Raw genomic sequence first — 6,699 nt, 5'->3', positions numbered from 1 at the left:
GTTTGCATGCCTTCATACACGATTCCCAAAGAGGATTTTTCATCAGCATCAACAAGGCTCAACAACTTAATAAGAGGACCAACAATTTCACAATGGTAAGACAGTCTTGCCAAAACTTACTGTCCAAGACAATTGAGCTAACAATCTTTCCATTAGCACTTTTAGATAACTTATGAGAAGTAAAATATTTGTCTACCATCAATGACTGCAAATCTTCCTTGTGATCATATATGCAAATCTTCCTTGTGATCATATATACTTTTCAAAGTAATTATAATGTATTATAATATAAAATATTTTATTCAGTTGTTTAATTATATCTATTTTTTTAAATGATTATTTATAATATTAACAGTGTTGTTATACATCCAAATATTTTTATCAATTAATTATAAATTTAATTAAATTAGTCTAAACCCAACAAAAACACTTAAAAAATGTGCACGTGAATCACACACTTATTTTTTCCGTGTTCATTCTTCTTCTTTACGTGTTTTCTCCTTATCGTCATTCTTTTATTGCTAATTTTATTGCTATATTTTTTATTTTTTCTTCTCCTCCTCCTTTTGGTAGTTATTGTATGATTATGTTAATTTTTTTGTTTAAATTTTTTTAATTTTTATTCTTATTAATAGAATAAAATAAGAAAAAAGTTTTGAACTGTGCATGATTTTATCAGAAAAATAGTACCACAATTTTTTAACCACAACGTACAAAGTTTTTTAATTTTTGATATCAAATTTTTTTAATCGTGACACAAGCTCTTGTTAAGAGAGTGGATACAAGAAAAATTATGAGAATGTTGAGACGATGATGATGAGGAGCAGGGACGGACATAAGGGGAGGGCGAGTGGAGGCCTCGACCCCCAACTTTTTTTTTTTAAAATAATTAATAGTAATATGTTATTATGTATAATTTAATTTTAAAAAAAGTATTAGTATTTAGTCTAGTATAAATAATAGTCCAGTCCAATTTAAATATTAATGATTTCTAATATCTAAAAAGTAAGTAACAATATTAAAAAAATCTGAAAAAGATATTATTACTAATATTTTTTAATTAAATAAAAATTTTCAAATCTCATAAAGTGAATTCTTTTTCTTCTCGTGACCGTCTTTTTTTATTCATTTGGTATTAATTCTCTCTATTTCAATTGCTACAACTAAAAGATCTTTTTTAACTATGAATATTGTAAAAAATAACTCAGAAATAAAATAAAAGATGAATTTCTTGCTAATTGTCTTTTAATTATATTGAAAAGAAAATTACTGAAAAATTTGACACAAATTTTATTATCGATAAATTTTATGATACGAAGAATTGACCACTTCGTTAATAAAAAGTACACACATATTTTTTGTACTTTAAAATATATTCTCTATTGGTATATTTTTATAATACATCTTATATTATATAATTTTTTACATAATTTTTAATATTATATGTGTTATTGGCCCCCATGATAACATTTCTGGATCCGTCCCTAATGAGGAGGAGGAAGAGGAAGATTTATTAGAAAAATAGAATCAAAAATTTTTAGTCGTGACACATAAATTTTTTAATTTTGACACTGAAATTTTTTAATCGTGACACATGTTCTTGTTAAAAGGTGAAACAAAAAGGATTATGAGAATATGAAACAAGAAGAGGAGGAGGAGGAAAGAGAGTTTTAAATTGTATATTTAGTAAAAAAAATAAAACAAAATTTTTTTAATTGTGATATAAGAAATTTCATAATTTTGACATTGAAAATTTTCAAATATTTCTTATGTTATTTTTAATCGATTAAGTCATTAATAAAAAATTATTGTGTTACTTTCGTTATTATTAAATTAATGATGATGATGATGATGATGATGAGATAATTTGGTGATGATGATAATAAAAGTAGAAAATGAGAAAAAAAAAAAAGAATGAGAACAAATATGCAAACTTAAGAAGTACATATGTAAATTTAATTTGGTTAAAAAAGGTCTAATTTGTGAGGTATCAGTAGTTCAATGAAGAAAACAAAAAAATCAAAGTGCAGAAAAATGAACAGAGAGAACATAATGAGAAGTAAAAAAGAGAGCAAAGCTGTTCAACATTGTTAATTGAAAAATGAAAAATAAGTTTATAGATGTTGAAAGGAATAATAGAAGATTACAGCACTGGTGTGTATATATTTAGAAGCTAAGTGATGTGTGATGAGTGTGAAAATACAAGTTGGTTAAGTATTTTAACTGACTAAGATTGAGTTGGCATAACTAATTGAGGCATAACTAACTTTCAGTTGGAAGAAGGTTCCAGAGATGTACACTACACTAACATGACCCCTCAAGACAAGGGCCTTCTAAAATTCTGCATTAAAAACTCTTAACAGGCTTCTAAATTTGAGGAAGGTTGCTGCTGATAGGTGTTTGGTTAAGGTATTGGCTAATTAATTATGAGCTGGAATGTGCTGAATAAAAATTTCTTTTCTTGTGACATAGTCCCGAACAAAGGACTGGTTGAAAGAAAAGTGCTTTGACTTGTTATGCAGAATTGGGTTAGCAAAGAGAAGCACTGCGCTCTGGTTGTCACAGTACACCATAGGCTTGGTAGAGCAAGAAACTCTTATTTCAGTGAGCAGGTTTTGCAGCCAGATAATTTTTGTAATAGCATATGCTATTTCTCTAAATTTGGCCTCTGTACTACTCTTAGATACTTTTGTTTGCTTCCTGCTGGCCCAGAAAACCATATTTGATCCAAGACAGATACCATAGTTATTTGTTGATTTGCGATCATCAATGTCACTTGCCCAATCAGAGTCATAAAAACCATAGATTCTGAGACTTGTAGATTTGTTGAATCTCAGACCATATTGTACAGTGCCTGCCAAATACAAAGAATCTTTTTGACTGCCTTCTAATGGGACTCAAGAGGGTTGTGGAGAAATTGTGCAACCTTATTCACACAAAAAAAGAGATTTTAGGCCTTATGATTGTGGTATATTGTAACGCCCTTATTTTTAACACCTCATTATCTTACTAAAAGTTCAGGCGTTACTTACCTCTAATCCTTTAATTTAATACTATATTTATTTAATATTGAGCTTTCGCGAATATGAACCAAATCTTTAATTATGAAAGTAAAAAGTCTTTACTTTAAAATCACATAATCACATATCATATTCACTTAATAATAAATACATAGACTTATTCAAAACTTCTTAAATACAAATCTTGCCCCTCTAAAATCTCAAAATGACAAATGACGAGGAGTAAAATAAAATTTCAGACTAAATCAAATACAAAAAATGAAAACATATATATACATAAAGCTCCATAGTTCGATCACGGCTTCGTGCCAAAGCTTTCTGAACTTGTCACTGAAAAAGAAATTCTATAGGGGAGAGAGAACATCATCCTCGAAAAGGTCCTCAGTAGAGGGTTTAAGAATTGTTATAAGAAGATTCGTATAAAGAGAAGAATTGATTTCAAGACAATGATCATTGTTCGTCTTATGAATCTTTTAAAAACCAACAGCTAATCATCCAAAACCTTTTCAAAGAAACAATATTTAATTTTCTAGAAATCCAAAACCTTTCTTTTCTTATAAGAAAATCTTAATCAGTTTCCTAGACTGTATGAATGACCAACCTGTTGCTAGCATAGGTTCTTTAAGTCTATGCTGAACCAACTTGATTTTTCATACTTTCCTAAAACCTCAATCAGAAACCAATCACAGCCCCTAGCCCGAGCAACTCAAACAAATCAACAATCAAATCATCATATCATCATCATTACCCAATCTCAAAGGTACCACAACAGAAATAAACACAGACAAATCAGACAAGAAAAATACAGGTATAGATAGCAGTTACAGCAAATAGCTTAGATAGCAGTTAATAACAGTTAAGTAATTAGGCAAACCCAAACAAATTCAAACTCAAGCAAAGCATACAAATGCAAATGATGAATACCTGTCTTATGGATGATGAGTCTCATCTATCGATTACAAAGCCAAACCCGACATGTCCGGTAGCTAACCCTAGACAGAACACCAAACACAGAGCAAGTGGGACATCGTCGCAACCCTTGCATCTTACCCGCGTACCTGGAGCAAGGGGACCACCTCACCCTTTTCTCTTACCCAGGTGGTGTTACAGTTCTCAACCCGGAGCAAGCGGTGACAGAATTCAACCCTTGCATCTTATCCGGAGTCTCGAACTCTTATCTGAAGCAAGTGGATAACACCACTGCATCTTACCTGGTTACATATATCTCAATCAAAATTCAATTTCATTTTCAAATCTATTTTCAATATATTCAATTCAATCTCATAATTCAAACTTAGTTTTCATCATTCTTATTCTTCATCTCTTTCCCGGAATAAGTGGACAACGCTACTGCCTTTTACCCAGAGTCATATGTCTCATTCATTTACAAATTAGCATTTTCACACTTCCTCAACCGCAATTCATTCTTTTCTAAATAAGACAAAACTCAAAATGTAATTCTTTTCTGAAGAATCCAAAATCAAATTATAAAATCCTTTAAAAAATCCAAAGCGTTCTAATAAGCACTTCAAACGAAATATCTAATTTTAGGACAGCATCTCCTCTAAAACTCGGACTCTGCCACCCTTCTCGGGTCCCATCTAAAAATTTCTCAAACCCTTCTCAATCATTTCCAAATAGCAAATCATTTTCAATAATCAAAGTATTTCAAAATATCAATTCCTTTTCAAGTTTGTTTTAAAGCAAATTCCGAAATCAAATCAGGTTCAATATCAAACCAAATTTCAATACTAAATATTTTCTAAAGTCAAATCATTTTTCAATAATAAAACATTTCCAAAACCTCAAGGAAACTAATTCGGCAACCGCCACTATAACAAAATCAATCACTCAAAATATTCAACCTTCTCAAACAGTCAACAATTCCACCAGACAAACAATCACAATTATTCAGAGCAACTCAGTTCAATCCATATTACTCACATAATCACTAAAAATATATTTTTGCATCAATATCGATTTATGACAATTCTTGGAAATAAAATGAGTTTAAGGAAAGCGCCCCTACCTCGTTCGAGACTTAAATGCGCAACAAACTTCGTTTCTATTCTTATCTCACAGTAGCGACATCAAAATCGACCATCCCCGTAGTAGCCACAGCCTCTAAACACAGCACGCAAGAACCATAGCTCAATCCTAAGATATTAACGTCGCGTGAAAACTCAATAATCCATAACAGAACAATGACAAAGAGGGGCTTTCGAGGCAAAAGCAGCTTACTCCATAACCAGGAACCAAGAGCAGCGCAGTCGCAGCTCCGGCGGTCCTCACCGATAAGAACAGAATCAGCGTGAACACAGAACCACTTAGGACAGATCTGGCGTAATAGATTTTCACTGAATCAGAACCAAATGGCAGGAGAAACTTACAGCAGCGGTGCACAACCCAAGAAGGCAGAGGCTTCATCTGCGGTGACGAACTTTCGATGACGGTGGAGGAACGGCGGTGATGCAGGCAGCGACGCCTCCCTCTCTCACTCGCAAGCTCTCACTCTCCTCTTCGCGATATCGCTGGCGATGAAGAGGCGCGAGCTCTCTCTCCTTCTGACGCAGATCCCTTCGCGCATGGCACGGATGGCAGTAATGGCGGCTTCTCCCTCTTAGTGCGATATGACGGCGGCTGCAGGGATGGCAGCAACTAGGGGTGTGCATGGGCCGGGTGAAACCGGGTTTGATGTGACATAGACCCGACCCGAAATATATACCGGGCCTATTTATTATACTCGAACCCGGCCCTAGACCCTATGAAACCTATACACTTTCGGGCCACGATTATACCGGGTAAAAACCGGATGAAAACCGGACCGTTAACGTTACATAACCTTGATACCTTCTTATAGGCTAGCATGTGAAAATATCCAAATTTTCAAGACTCCAACCATTATTTGACATGGTAAAATTCACTTAGAAAAATATAACAAGAACCAACTCTTCTCTGAAATTAAAGCATAACCATAATCAATACTAATATTGTCTAATAACACCAAATATTTAAATCAATACAAATAACACAATATTATGCATTAGTCTAAAATCTTATGCATTTTAAACATAAAACATTAACTTATAGTCTTATAATAACTAATAATACAAAATATTAAAGTTTACAATACTTAAATTTCACATAAGAATAGCCATCATCCATCACTAATAACACAAAATATTAACTGTGTATGATGACCGGGCCACCGGGCCGAGTTCGGGTGACCCGAGTTATGGCCCGGACTCGACCCGAAACAATGGCCGCGTCTATTTTTGATACCCTTACCCGGCCCTAAACCTGGTGAAATCACACTAAATTAGCCCCTAAAGTGTTCGGGACCAGGCCGGGTCTTCGGGTCGGGCTGGGCCATGCACACCCCTAGCAGCGACGCGTGTTTTGACGGCGAGCTTCAGGCCGTGGCACAGTGTGGTGGCGGCGTAGGTTCCTCGCCGGCGCTGCTTCTTCTCCGATTCTCTCTCTTCTTTCTCCCTTTTTTTTCTTCGGTCACTCTCTCCCTGTGTTTCTTTCTTTCTTCCTCTTCTTTTGTTTCCTGAAGTAGCTAGGTGTTAGATTTGGGAAAGAGAATGGCGGTGGGGTAGAGGGTTAGGGTTGAGTTTGGATAATTTAGGTCATTTTAATAAAATTAGGGGTAATAGAGTAATAATTAAAAATCTAT

The sequence above is a fragment of the Arachis ipaensis genome, chromosome B05 (genome assembly GCF_000816755.2).
Source record: "Arachis ipaensis cultivar K30076 chromosome B05, Araip1.1, whole genome shotgun sequence".
Lineage (NCBI taxonomy): Eukaryota > Viridiplantae > Streptophyta > Magnoliopsida > Fabales > Fabaceae > Arachis > Arachis ipaensis.
Note: the sequence above shows the minus strand (reverse complement) of the source record.